The sequence below is a fragment of the Pagrus major genome, chromosome 6 (genome assembly GCF_040436345.1).
Source record: "Pagrus major chromosome 6, Pma_NU_1.0".
Classification (NCBI taxonomy): domain Eukaryota; kingdom Metazoa; phylum Chordata; class Actinopteri; order Spariformes; family Sparidae; genus Pagrus; species Pagrus major.
Window position 1 is genome coordinate 15,928,778 of NC_133220.1, and position 15,777 is coordinate 15,944,554.

The 15,777-nt window shown below is 42.6% G+C and overlaps 1 long non-coding RNA gene across 1 annotated transcript; it reads right to left on the reverse strand.

Moving 5' to 3' along the window:
- Positions 1-13,072: 13,072 nt before the first annotated feature.
- Positions 13,073-15,545, reverse strand: LOC140997545 (uncharacterized). The gene is made up of 2 exons (XR_012179374.1): positions 15,096-15,545; positions 13,073-14,456 (listed from the first exon to the last, which is right to left on the reverse strand). It is a non-coding gene; the product is annotated as an uncharacterized lncRNA (long non-coding RNA).
- Positions 15,546-15,777: the final 232 nt, after the last annotated feature.

Genomic DNA, 15,777 nt, shown 5'->3' on the forward strand with positions numbered 1-15,777 from the left:
ATAAATAATACATTTATCATTCAGCTTAAATAGTGCTGGTAGATGAATTTTGTTACCTTTGAACAGAGCCAGGCTAGCTGTTGCCCCCTGTTTCCAGTCTTCATGCTAAGCTAAGCTAACTGGCCAATAGCTGTAGCTTTAGTCCAGTGGACAGGATAAAATGTTAGCAGTTAACATTTCAGCAAACCACTGGTAGGTTTACATTTGTACGTGTCATAGGCTAGGTACCATTTTAAAAATTTTCTACAAACCTTGTCATATCACTTTCAGATTATGACCTTACTTTCATATTGAGGCTGTGTTTCAACATTTGTATTTTTAAGCAGACAGGAAACTGGGTGTTTTTAACGAGACTTCAGGACATCTCCAGCCGTGTTTGTGGCGACCAAGACAGGTATTTTAAACCAAAACATGATCTTTACCTTGCCCTAACCAAGTGGCTTTTAAGCCTAAACCCAACCAGATCATCAGCACAGCGATGTCACAATAGAAAACTGAACGAAAAGAGCAACATATCTGTGGCATATAACTCTCAGTAACAAAGCAGAACATTCAAAACTTTTTGAAACAAATAGAACAAATAAAGTTGAAACTATCGGTACAGCTAAGTTAAAAAATGTAGATTTTTGTTAATTTACTAAGTTGAGTACAGAGTGTCTATCAATCCATAATGAGCCACATAGAAATACAATGGTAGCCCACACAAGACTACACTTTTGCTTTCAACATGACTGAGTCCTGTAGCCCCCATGGTTCACACTTGGTGCAGCTGTGAGCACCACAGCCATGGCTCGGGCTGACACATCGCAGTGTATTACTGCTGGATCGTGGTTTCGTCTGGCAGACCCCTACACACTTGGCTCCTGCCGTGGAAACAAAACACAATTCCCCAGGCAACGGGCTGTCATCTCTCACTACAGTGTAAATACGACCATATTAAAGCTCTTCTACTTGTTAACCATACCAAACTCCTGAGAGTCCTCCAGCTGCTTCTGTTATTAATCACTTCCTGTATTGGTACAAAGACTTCTGGGAAATGGAGGGGTATTAGGGTAAATTGCCTCACACACAGGTATTTTCGATTCTGGAGAGCAACATGATCAAAAGCAGCAATAACGAGTCATCATTGCATCACTCCTCGACATTGTTATGTTGAGTGGTTCAAGTGCCGCCACAGCCTGCTGTTAGTAATGGGTGGAGCGAGCCAGTCCGCCTCCTTCATGATGACAGGGTGTGTTTAGTCTCCACGACCAGAGGATCACTTTAGACACAGACCGGGGGAGTTATTGGCGAGCTCGTCCTATGACTGAGACTGAATCAAAGTCATGTTAGTAATTATGAAGGCTGGTTATTAGAGTGGGCAGCATGTTGTATTAATTCTTCCTTTTTGGGGGGAGTAGTAAAAAGAATGAGAACATACTGTAGATGTCATTCACAGCCACACATAATCCCATACACAGACACCCACACAAACACTCTCATTTGTGTCTGGTGTTTGGGGAGAAGCTGTGAAAACGACAGCTGTGGCATGATGGAGAACGTCACGCTGGTTTCTCCAGCTGCTGGTTCGGGGCCAACTCTGCTCACAGGCTGCACCACTGGAGCTCTGCAGGATTGACTGACACAGATGGAAACCTGCTCCTAATATGCCTTGTTTCCGGCCTTGCAACTAATATTCAGTGTACAATACATCAAGTATCTCTTTGCCTACATTTTCATTTTCTGTTCTGGCTGCATTATTGAATCCTACAGGGTCTCGTGAAGAAATACATCACCAGTCTCCTGCTATGTAATGCCTGTATTGTATTTCAAACGGCCAAAACAGGAGTTTCTGGCATTTGGCCGATGAGTATCCCAGGTTTCCTGTGCTCCTGTCGAAGGAGAAGGTTTAGACTTCACTTAATGTAGCAATCTATTAATCTTAAGTAACAACTGATTGCAGGGGGAGTTGGCTCTTCCCCTGATTTCCTGCTCCAGCCTCTCTCACGGGGGATTTAAGAAACACAGAAGACAGCAGGTCCCAAGGCCTCCCAGCTCTGCTGATAAAGATTTCAGATGTTGTCTACCAAGGAGATCAACAGGTTTGCCATCAAAGGGGGGCACTTCTAGTGGAGTAGAGTATAAATCAGTAGCCACATGGTTATGAAAGCACTGCTCTCGAGGCACACTTAAGAGGACAGAAAAACACATGTGTAATGAAGGATGCAGTCCACAGATGAGCTACAGCCAGTGAGCTGAACAAGTCCTGTTTCTCCAATTGTGTGTATGTGAGTGAGTGCATGTGGCAGGGCCTGATGACAGTGACTGAGTCATTCAGGGCAGAGTATGTGCTTTGTCAGTGTGCCTTTTGTTCCATTCACACATGGATTTAAGGTCCCTGATGAAGTCAGCCAGACTACCTGATCCGGCGCTGGGCAGCAGCCACATTAATTCCTCACAACAGAAATGCTCTGGATCACTGCTCGCACAAGCCTTAAACGAGCCAGCCTACGGGTTCAGGAGAATGCAGATGAGGTCCAGCTCCCATTTTCCGTCCCTTACGAGCAGGTTGGCTGTGCGGATGCATATGTTCGGGGCAAAATGTGGCCCTCCAGGGAGAGAACCACGCGTGGGTGGAAATGCAGCCCTGTCCTCAACTCAATCTTAGGGGTATGAGGAGGACTATAACAGCCTTGAAAGCTGAGCCAGATGAATAACTAATCTATCTACTTTGCAGCACAACATCATTTGTGCATTTTCTCAAGCATCAATGCAAAGTCAGGGTTACTGAGTTCTGGGCAGACACAGCTTAATCAAGGTGTTTATTAACGGTATTCCTGCATAGTATACAGAAATATTCCTTTTCATTACTTTACTGTTTCATTTTGTAATATACAATTCACAGACTGCTGCATCAAAGGAAAACCTCATTCAATTCAGGGAATTCAAATATTTTCTGTCATTAATATATAATAATATTCAGTGAAAGGCCAGGTGGCAAACATACAAGTACGTTGTTGTGTTTAATGAAATGTTGTTGTGGTTTCTTAAAAGTTATGTTTTCTCAAAGTTGTGTTGTGTGAAATGTTTTTCGGAAATGTTGTGATTTGTGAATTGTACTTTAAGCTATGCTCACTATTAGTGGGCAATGACTGCTAATAAGTAAACTATGAATAGAGAAGGGTAGGTAGGTTTAGATTTACTTAGATTTTCATATTTGATCATATTTACTTTACTTCTGTGCTCATAAAGCATTAAAAAATATGATTGGAAAGTGACTTATTTTACTCCATGTTACTGAGAGAGACAAAACAGTTGGCAAAGTAGAGGCTTCAATGGAGCCACCTCCACTTCTTTGTAAACGTAGCTCTGGGTGGATAGACCATTCAAAGTCAAGTTTAAATAAGGACTGTAATTATCTTGGAGCCGGCAGATTATTCTCAGCTCTACAGAAAAATAACGGGTTATCACTGCTCCGCACCCTATTTTTAAGTCCTGTAACAAGTGAAGCTGGTGGTTTTCGAGGTCTGATTGATTGGGTGCAATAACGCAAGTCTGGTTTAGCTTCTCAAACATAACTCGTGCTTTGTACTGTAGTTCTACTGTACATCCAGTGACAACAGCTTCTAAATCAGTGGGGTCACTAAGTCAGGCAGCTTCTGTTTGAAGAGGCGATGAAATGTAGAATATATGGTTGTTATGCCTTGTAAATTTAACAAAACTCTCCGTCTTTCCGCCTTCCGGCAAACCCGCAGATGCTGTCCTCCACGCACTGCTGTGGTCCATGGCAGGAAGTAAATCAGCCAGGGAGCCGCCCCAGACCAAACACTGTGAGGGCCTCTGGAGCCCGCAGGCGTGTGGGAGGTGTGCACCAAGTTCACAGGGCACAATGTGCTTGTTACTTCCTCGTCGAGTAAAAAGACAGACATGCACATAAACTCATATTGACTCATGAAAAAATGTGTACACACATAGATGTCTGTTTACACACAGGGAATAGACAGACAGAGAGACAGACGTGCACATGCGCACGCTTAAGTCAAACATTTTTAGTTTTTTTCCACACTCCAAACAACACTGTAGTCTATACTTAACACCTTCTACCCACAAATATCCCCCTTAAACCGTATTTACTCCAAAGCTACCGACATAATTACTCTGTCATTTGCAGCCTTCCCTCAATCCCCTTTACTCCAACACGTTGTGAGATATACACTACACAGGAAAGCAGTGTCATTTTACACTTCTCAAAGAGATATCACACTCACATACATGTCCCTCTGACCTCAGACTGCCTTTGTTGAAGGACTGGCTTTAAATAGGGGCTCATGTCGAAGTGGTTAAGACACATTGTGACACTCTGCTTGCGTTAAAGAGCCTTTTATGTTATCTCTTGTGACCTGATCCAGGCCCTGAAAGTGTCTGTCCTCAGAAGACATTTCCAAAAGAATAAAGATATTAACAATTTCTCGTATACTAAGGAAAAGAAAACGGCATCCCGTGTAGAACTTTCTCCTAAGAGAAAGTATCGCGAAAACATCCTCAGCTCATGTAAAGTTTCCTCCATGATCAAACATATTAGACATCAGACTACTAAGCCCTTAAGCACGTCTCTCTCTGACTTCCTCCAGCCTGATAATTAGCCTTGCCTAATTAAAATGCTTCCATAATACCCTGAAATAACTCTGCACAGAATACACTTGAGCACAAAGCTTCAGATTAAAGCACCGGTAATTTTCCGCGAGCATATGTGTCTGTGACGTCTGAGACATCCGTATCTGTGTCTTTCATTTGTAGGCGACAATAGCCGGCCATCCGATTACCAATCTTGTTTTTCTATCCTGACTACATATTACAGCCTTGACTCATTTGCTCCTCACTTCATTATTTGATCAGATCCATTTCCGTAACTCTTATCTGCTCACAGGATGTGGAGACCGGAGGAAGAGGAGCTGATTGTTTACATTAGTCAAACCACAAGCCACATATGATTGTGTTTTTTTCCACGGATTGAGCCTCTCAGGCCACCATTGTGTCATAAACAAGAGAGGGAGAGGACACACAGAGTGACAAAGAGACGGGAGGGACTTTGGGTGTTTGCTCAGATTAGAGTTAAAACTGAATGGAAGCATCTTAAAGGAGACGCATTATGCTCATTTTCAGGTTCAAAGTTTTATTTTGGGTTACTACTAACATCAGGTTTAGATGCTTTAATGCTCAAAAAACACATCAGTTGTCTCATACTGTCCAGTACTTTAACTTTAGGCCCCCTTCCTGAATACCCAGTCTCCTCTGATTGGTCAGCTCTATCACGCCTGAGCCAGTAACGCTAAAGACAACAGAGCAGCTGTGCTAGCTCAATTCTTACGTGTCAAACTAGCCACAAGGCATAAATTAAGTGAATGTGTGACATGGTGACGTAGTGTGATGAAACAAAGTCATGGAATTAAAGACGAGACTTCTGACAAGGCCTTTCAGGAGCAGCGTTTTCTGTGGGAGAGAGGAGCTTCTGTTTGACTTTGACCATTTTAATTTTCAGGATGTTTTACGCGCACAAGAAAGATACAAGAAAAGCATACTAGGTCTCTGTTAAAATGCAGAGAGAACAGAGGTTAAGAAAGTTCTGCTAAAGATAGCTGCTTTGCATAAAGAGAGTTTACAAAGTTTTAAACAGAAGTTTGGCACATAAACACTGGAATATTATAGACTCTTGGTGTTTATATAAAACAAGATCCTGCTTCACAGTCAGCGCTTTGAGCTTATCCTGCATAGTTGTAGTGTTTTGGAAGTGAGCTTGCAAAGAGTTCCCACCAGGGCCCACTAGTTAAGCTTGTGCTCATTAAAGTGCTGAAAGTAGCTCCTTTGAAATTCTGTCTGGTATGCTGCAAACACCAAACAAATCCCTATTAAATCTTTCAGTCTGAGTTCTTTCAGATTAAGAGCACACAATCCAAGGATCTCTGCATGGTGAGAATACGTGATCAAACTCAGCGTTTTTACATTTAAGTCTGCTATCAGCAGTTCTACAAACTGCTTACTATTTATGATAGAGAGGGGAAGCAGGGAGGCTCGAACACATTCTCCCAAACTCTGCCCAACTAGTGGATGCATACCAAACTCAAGCCAGATAAGATTGTACGTCATTGAAAGCGGTCCAAAACACCCAGCTCTTCCCTCCCCTCTTCCAACAGCTCCTTTCAGGGATATCTCTACTTGGCCCTCTATCAGGACAGGAAGCACCCGGCCGAGAGAGACAACAACAGCTCTGCTTCCTCCGGCCCTGGGAAGCAGAGCTAATAGGAAGTAGATAAAGAGTCTTGGATGGGTTGAGTTTGTGTTTATGAGCGCTCACATGCATGTACGCTATGTCCACATGCGCTTGTGTCATTGCAAGCGTAAGAGTGGGGTAAAATAACGTCAGCACAGGATGAACAACGGAGCGCAGGCAGCACTTCATGGGAGCATGTCAGCGTGTTGTTGGCACTCTGTGTGAGGAGAAGCAGACATGACCCCAGATGTGTTTTCCTAGTCCCCGGTTGCCTGTTACGCAGTCCAACAGCAGACGCACAGCAGAGGAATGGGAAAGTACTAATGGATATGCTGGCCTACACCAAACACCTTAATTGTACAAGAGCACAAACGCCACTCCCTGCTGTCTACTGGGCTTTTGTGTTTGCATAGGCACGTGTCCTCTTGATGTAATGCAGAGCTCTCATGTGACACACTATGGTGAGGCAAACAGAGCTGTGTCAGAGCACTATTGATGATATTTACACCTTCTGTCAAATCACAACCAGGAAGCGAAGAGGAATTTCTGGGGATAAATATTCATCACTTAATTCAGCTCGATGATTCACATGGAAAGAAGGAGCGAGGGAGGAAGAGTGTGAGGGAGTTTGAGAGATGGGTCAGGGAGTAGTCACAGGAGAGAAGCCACCCACACTTACCACAGAGGCTTGAGTCATGCGGTTCGGCTGGCACTCGGCTGTGGGACAGGGACATTACACTGGGTCTCCTGTCCAGGATGTGCTGCCTGCCCACTGAGCAAGAGCGGAGAGGAGAGGAGAGGAGAGGAGAGGAGAGGAGAGGAGAGGAGAGGAGAGGAGAGGAGAGGAGAGGAGAGGAGAGGAGAGCCACTGACAACAGCTTTCACGACTGGAGCCACAGTGACTGGCGTCTGATTAGAGTAGACACACAATTATCTAAATGATGACATATGACCCTGCAGAGTGCACAGTGTCAGAGCGTGTAGTCATGCATGTTGTCATGAGTGTCACTCCTACTACAATGAGGGTGTGTAGCATGCTTCAGCAGTGAATAACTGAGCAATGCAATACTTCCTGACTTGGTTTGTTTGATTGTTTCATTTTCCATTATTGAAAAGCCCAACCTTTGTGAGAAAAAGGATGTACAACTCATTTACAGGGAATGTTTTGCATTTTGTTTTGCTCGTAGTTATATGCACTGTTGACAGCACACTGACTGGCACATATGTGATTGTTAAAGCTCTTTTTCTGCAATTTACAATCCAGTTGTATTCATGTTGCATAACTGGGTCAGACGGTCAGAAAAAATGAGTCAAGGATATCATTTCCCTGGCATCCGTTTGGAAAATGTCATGAGAAATTTGCCTTTTCGCATGTGAACAATCAAAGTTTAACATGTAAATTGGTTATTTTTCACATGTGAACTTACATTTTAACACATGAAAAGACAATAATATCAACTGGACATTCTCACAGTTAATTGGCTTTTTTCACATAATGGAGATTTCATGCGATTTTACAGTTTTACATGTGAATTAATAACATTCATATGTGTTTGGAAAGAAAACACAGCCCATGAAATCATGTGAAATTTAATAATTTCAAACTCAAATGGCTTTATTTTCACATTCGAAAACCACGGCAAGACATCTGAGAGAACTGTGGTGCAATCTCTTTTATTGTTTTGTTTTGAGTTGGCAATCAACATGAGTGGTTATGATCATATGTAACACCTGATGTTTTCTTAGTTTGGCCTCTATTTCCTGTTTTCGCTGTGTCCCTGGTCACTTTGTGTACACTCTGTTTCCCTCCAGCTTGTATATCCAAGCTGATAAAACCCTCACTCCTATGGACACTCAGATAAGAGCTGTGATTACGACAGGTAGAATAGTTAGTGTGTACTCTTAACAGGGCACGACACACATGGTGAATATAAATCTGTTCTTACCAGCTCTCCCAGGACTTAAGGGTGTTTCCTGATTGGTTATGTTGAAATCTTCCCTGCCTACGGGAGCCACACAGTGACACGCAATATAAAAACTCTGGCTATGTGTGACACATAGTGACACCAGATAAGAGCTCAGTAGTCCAGTGGCCAAGTTGTGGTTGTCACCACTATGCTGACTTAAGAACAGGTACCAGCTCTTGTATTAGGCCTTGTCCACACTTATACAGATAATTTTCATTTGTGTTTCAAAAGAAAAATACAGCAAACATGTTACTACACTTTTTTACACCTGGCGGACATTGAAAAAAACAGGTTTAATATCTCAACATCAGACTGGGACCTGGCTTGGACATGTTAGACGTACAACACAGGTTTAATATTTGAACGTCTGGCTAGGCACCATGTACAGGTTCCTCAGCAGCCAGCATTTCGATTCCCACCTGTGGCACCTCCTCTCCTACTCTGAAACTGCTCTATCCAATGAAAGGAGTAAAGTTGGGTTGCTGTAGGGATGTCTAAAGTGAGTCGAAGTCAGACGTCACAAAAACTTTTACGTCGGCCCACAAAAAACTTTCATTTTGAACACCTTGTAAGGTGTGGACGTCTTTTAAATGTTTGACAAAGACGTTAAATTGTCGTACTTTGGCCGAAAATGATTCCAAACAGTCGAACAAGCAGTCCAGGCCAGTAGGTAACAATAAAGTCTACGTCAACAATAAGTCAAACACTAGAGAACTTATTCGGTGGAAACAAACTGATCCAAAATGTAGAACACCACTGAGGTCAACCTTTCAACTTTTGATTAGGCCAAGCATCGTTTGAGAAGGGGTTATAAAAACATCCCCTAAAATGTCGTTTGCATGTGAAATAGAGGCCAAAATGCAGAGTAAAATGTTGGTTTTGCAATATATACATGCTCTTGTGGATTGGGCCTAAGTCAGCTAGGCCAGATGCAGAGAACTAGCAACCGACGAACATCTCTGACAAGAGGCGTAGAGCACTGGAGGTTTACAGGTGTGTAAAAGTCCAATGGATAAAAATGGCACTGTCACTGTTTATAGGTTGCTGGGATATCCAGGAGGTAACGTTCCCACCATTAAATGAGGAATTACATATTTTGTGCAAAACACCTGTGAAAAAAAGTTTTCAAACACTGGCCCACTTCACTAAATTAACATTTCAAAGTTATCATGACCTGCCATTGTTTCGTGCCAACATGTTACCAACAGCCTGGGAAAAGTTAAACAGTTGGGAGCCAGCTCATCCTGGACTCAAATCAGCCCCTCACTGGAAAGACCTCAGTGAGCTCCGGATCCAAGCACGCCGGTTTGTTGGAATAATGTTGTGGCGAACCCGCGTGTTTACAGAGCTCCCCATTGTGGTAAACATGGATTAAAAAGAGTCTGACAGCTTTTAAAACTCCCACCACCCACACTGTCTCATAAAGGCAGGACGTGGTTAAAAGTAGAGCTTGAACTGGTTGCAGACCTTCTGTTCCCACTAACTGCATTTTGTGTCTAGTGTTTCATACAGAACCCACACATTGTTTGTTTTACTTGTTGCCCTAGTGATAGTTGCATCTCTCAATAGTTGACCTGAATAGATGGCGTGGGGGTAGCACCAAGGACAGCTTAATTTGCTTCCGGTAAACTTATGAGAATAGAAACGCGTCAGACATATTGTAGTGTTATATTGAAAATCCCAGGAAATACATTACAGTGGGTTTGTTTGCTCTCAGTGGCATTAAGTACACAGTGTCTTCTTTGTTAGGATAGAGTGGCAGCTGCTGATATACACTAACAATGCCGCTGTAAAGAAGACCTTTACCTTCAAAATTAGACGGTCACTTTCAGTGCTGACTGTATGATTGGTAACTCTACCCAGTGTGTCTGTATGTGGCATTGGGAGTCTGTTTCTGCAGTGACAGTGATGGAGAGAGACCAAAACAGATTATCCTGGGCCAGATGGGGAGGGGTGGAGGCTGTACGCTGTTTGTTTCTGGATCAACAGGCTGTGTCTCTGCTGCTCTGTTAGCTATTTGATAGGCAGAGGGATATATTACCGCAGGCTGATTGCTTTACAACCCCTTGGCACCAGACCGTCTGCCTCAGGTAGGATGTGCACCTGATGTGTGTTCAGCTAGACTGATAGGGCACAAACACAAACTACGCACACTGACTGGAAGCAGCGTCCTGACGCTTCAAAGCTGACTGTCTCTTGAGTCAGAGTAGTCAGGCACTTTCTGAGTAAGTGTGAGGAATCAGATGGACCCATGCGATTCTGCCACACCTGGAAACAGTATATTTGAAGCTGCCATGCTGACGATATGAACTCAAATATTCTTAGTGTCGAGGTATGAAATTACACAGTCTCCTAATAGCTTCTGAACAATGAATTATCTGCGCCGAGCAAACTGCTTTACAAAATAATGCGGGAAATTCAAAGGAGTTGTAACTATAAGACTGTGAAAAATATGGTTATCAAGAAATTAGAGTTCTTCAAAGAAGGGCCCTTGCTGAGGGCTCAAATGTTTGTCAGATAATCGTGGGGCAACACTGAAGGTTTGTCATCTGTGACTGGTTGGACCTGATCTGTCACATGTATCTCTGTCCTCTTGCCGAGCACAGAGGGTGGGGTTTACCCCTGGCCTGTCTGTGCACAAGAGTAAAAAAAAAAAAAAGACTTAAACTGAACGTCTCTGTTCATATATCTGAGCATTTTCTATTCTCATTTTCCCAAACTAAATGAGCAAAAAATAAAGCTTTTTTTTTTAATCAAATGAATTAGAAGTTAAATGTGCAGATTGCGAAACAAGTAAAAGTATATCACTAGAGCTATTATGTGGCCTCTTTTTATATCAACAGGTTTCTCAGAGAGGAAAGCTGACAATACACTTACCAATATGTAGTTTATAAGAAGTGTCACATATATTTCCAGCAGCTGTGGTGCACTTTATCTTTACCATCTCTGATGTATGACTTGGATACTGCATACACTTACAGAGGGAAGAAAAAAAACAGGTCAGCACATTGTGCAACCACTTGGCAATGACATCGTTGTGTGTCAGGTCATGCAAGTAAATGTGTGCAGGAACATATGCAGAAATTGCATTTTGCAACCTGAGCGTGCATACATGATTCGGTGTCCACCCACATGTAGGATTCTTGTCTCTCCCTGGAATACTTTAAAGCGTGTTTTTGAACAGATATATTTTGCAGATTGAAGTGAGTCAAACTTGGCCTCTCTCTCTCTGCTCTAAGCTCGTATTTAAAGAAAAAGAAAAAAAAAAACTTGAAAGTCAAACAGGAAAGTCAGGATTTATGAAAGCAGAAAAATGTGTGGCTGCAAGGTTAACCCAGTGTTGTACGGGAGAAAACGAACGTACCAATCTCGAAGCAGGCAACCTTCTTTAATGTTTCCCCTCGTCGCCCGCCTCCTAACCTCTGGACATGAGTACATATGTTTCCATCACCTGTGGCTCTGTGCGTATACATGGGCACTGCAGGCTCTCAGTGTGTCATATGGCTACAGTTTACAAACAGAGTCTGTCTCCCGTTACTGGACACCGGAGCTATTCTGGCCTCCTCTTCCGATGCACACCATCCGAGTGTCCGGTCTCCATGTGGAAGTCTGCAAGCCAAGGTCAGCGGGTCACATTCCTCAAGCTCTTTGGCATTCTGCCCCAGGGTTCAAGTAGTGTGGAAGCGTGTGCGTGCGCATGTGTTTGTGTGGTGTGTGTGCATGAGTTGTTTGTCTTTCATGCCGCAAACTGCATTCTGCTAGAGGAGAGGCATTGCAAGAGAGTCCTGCGCTGGTGACAGATAGAGGAACACACACACATACACACACAGAGGAAGCTGTATTTGAAATATAGAGCTTTAAAAGGACATGTTATACAGGGGTGTGATTAATGTCGCTGTCTCCACACATACTTTCAACAGTCCTGGTTGGCTGGGAGGTGTGCGCTATGAGAAAGTGCTGTTTGCTCCGGGGGGAACACTGATCCTTCAGGATCAATTGCGGAGGGACATACTTTAAGTCTATCTGGTTGATTTAGACTCTGTGTACTTGACACTTGAGCACAGCAGCGGAAGTGAAGAGAGTCAGTGCAGCACTATAGTGTGAGAAATTCAACACAGTTCGGCAGCTAAAAATTCCAGACATAGAGATGCACCAGAGGCAGAGACTGAAGAAAATAAACATGTTTTTTTTAGTGCAGGACTACTGAATAATTAACCAGGGATTATTTAATGATTTTTTTCTTTATTTTTTTAAATTAGCTTGAGCCCAGCTGTAGTGAAGGCACAAATATCAACAAAAGTAAAAGTACTTAAAAGCAGCAGAATTGCCCTCAGCAGATTTATAATATTAATGTATTATATAATTGAAATATCATGACTAATGCATTAAAATGTAAGAAGCAATTTTATGTTGCAGCTAGCAGAGGTGGAGCTAAATAACCACTTGCAGACTGATGGGCAGTTTACTCTGCAGCGATGCATGAAAGTTCAGTCAGGATTTTCTTCACACATGCCCTCTAAATCACAAGCACAGTCTTCTTAATTTCCTCCAGTTCAGTCTCCTCTTCATCCAATCACAACCTGTCACGTTCTCCTCTAGCCAATCATTTGTAAGCTGTCAAATTTAAAAGTGCTCTCTCTGTCTCTGTCATTTAGCTGTCATTTCTGCCTCACAAAGACAAAGACAAAGACCCACCTCCTCCACTTCACCACCTCGATCAGAAGTTGTTGAAGTTGTCTCACATCAAAAAAATGTATCTTTCTTCATATCCCCATACTTGTTTTGTTTCTTTTAAAAGTCTCCTCTGATGGAAATAAGCTTGTCATAGGAAAGCAACGATTATGGATTTTGATAGTACGATTTCTGTCTGAGGAAAAATCCTCATTCATTTATTTCACAACACTATGGACATTACATGAGCATTTTCATTCGACGTTTTATTGTATTTTGTTCCCACAACATTTCTTTGTTGCCTTTTTTTTAAACAGTTGCTGCCATTCAAACAGAGCTTTTTCTATCTTGTTTATCTTTAAGGCTCTACTACAAAAACTACCAAGATACCTCAGGTCTCTGGTTGAATTAAAAGACAGTACTTACAATGTCACGTCACACAACATTTTCACATTAGTTGTACCTCCTGTGCACACTGAACTTGGCAAAAGTAGGTTAAATTACTACGCTGCATACAAATGGAATGAGCTCTGACGTTACATTCTCTTATTTCATTGGAACATTTTAAAAGGTTGTACTTTTATATAATCACACTTGGAAATGGTTTTGTTAATAGTGAAAATGTATGTGGATTTATATGTTTGTCTGTCTGTTTAAACAAATTATTAAATAAATAATGCAGTAACCAATACCGTACAAAAATAAAATTAAAAAAAGGGTGAGTGAAAGTGCAGTTTTAGTAAAAATGAAAGGAAAACACTGAAAACATAATGTATGCAGACGTTATGCCCACACACACACACACACACACACACACACACACACACACACACACACACACACACACACACACACACACACACAGAGCCTTCCCTCTGAACTGACATGTTTGTTTTGATAGCCCGGTGAGGGAGATGAAGCCCAGGTAATCCATGATGACAGACGCTCTGTTCTGGTCCTGTCTTCTTCGCTGGCCAGCATCTGGAAAGGGAGGAGCCATATCTGATGAGCCCGCAGAGGAAGACAGACACAAACACAGCACATCACTGTCTGGAGAGGGTGAGACGAGGGGTGTGGGAGGCCAAGACAAAGACTTTTTTCCTGCAACAACTGTGATTACATGCAGTCAATCATTAACATGAGACATGTCTGATTGCTGCAGGCGGACTAAATACAAACAGCGCTGTGAGGGCTCTTGTTGGGTGACCAACTGATTTTAGTGGAATGACCTGTGGTTGAAAACACATGCAGATTTTCAAGAAGCTGTGACTTTGTCTTTATACCTATTATTCTACATATTTCAATATGACTGGTGTATTATCTCTGATTAAAGATGAATTGAATCAACAAAAAAGGCTAAAAATCTGTGGACATGCTTGAAACCCCATGAGGCTGAAATGCTGAGCCTACTAAATACCAAAAAGAAAAACTTTGAATGGGAAACTGGGGAGACAAATGTGAAAAAAAGGCTGTATTGTTACATAAATAAAAATGACTTATCTTCAATACACTGTGCATTTGGGATGTCTCAGACTCTGCTTGTATGGTTGTATCAGTTATAGATCATCTGTCTGTGAATGAAATCAAAATTACTGTTATAGTCAAGCTGAAAACTTCTCTTTTACTCTTAATGCCCATCACATCCATCACATAGGCTCTACATCCTATGGAAACTTAGGAAGACTAAATTCCAATCCAAAGTCAGATTCTGGTCAACTTTCACAGAGGAGCAATAGAAAGCATCCTGATCACAAACTGGCATGGTTCGTGCACGGCCCAGGACAGGAAGGCTCTACAACGAGTGGTCAAAACCTCCCAGAACATCGCTGGAACCCATCTACAGAAGATCAGTGACACTGGTAAAGTGAGATGTCTGCACAGAGCCCAAAGGATACTAAAAGTCATCACCCACCCCATCCACAGTCTGTTCACCCTGCTGCCATCTGGCAAAAGATACAGAAGTATCTGTAGCAGGACTCAAAGATTGTTTCGTTTTTTAAATCCTTAAAAATGACAATAAATGTACCTGGTACTGTGTATATTTTAGGCTTCAAGCCTAGTTCAAACCTATTTACTGGAACTCAATTTGTCACACTGACAAAATGACTAAAAGTCAGCACTCACAGCCCCAGCTTTGATATATTGAAATGTATAAACCAGTTGAAGAAACCCGATATGTTAAATAAAAACATGAGGCATATTTTATTTACCACAGGGCAGTGAAGCCTGAACTCAAACAGGGCCATATCCCAGAGTTTCCTGGAGTTCTGTTCCCTGAAATTCCAAGAGTCCTGCCGGAAATCCAACATGAGGCAACAGGCCGCCCCCTTGAAAGGGTCGCAGAGTGTGAATAAGTCCACAGAGCGAACATGGCCGTGGCTGACAGACGGACTGAGTCAGCGCCACATTCCAGTGGAGTCAACCATCCACTTTACCCTCAGCACACGCACCCCTCTGCACACAGCACACACACACTCACACACACATGCTTCACCTCTTTACCCTCTTTTTCTCTGGCTCACACAAACACACTCTACACTATACAGGTGGACCAGATTCTTACATTCCCCTTTACCCCGAATAAAACATGTCCTACTTTAACACAGTCACTCTTACTCATGTTCAGACAATGTATTCTCATTGCGCATCACTCTTTTCCAGTTTTGCTGCTGACATCCAAATGTAAACATCAGGGTTTTGAGATCTTTTGAGATATGAAGAGTGGCTCCTCCCATGAACCAGAACTCACACACACCCCTACACACACACTCTACTCAAACCAGGGGCCAAGTACAAGTGAGTGTGCTATCTGTGCTATGTCTCTCTCCCTCTCTCACACACTGGCCAACACCAGACATACAGCAGTAGACAGGTGAGGCTGACTGCTCACCT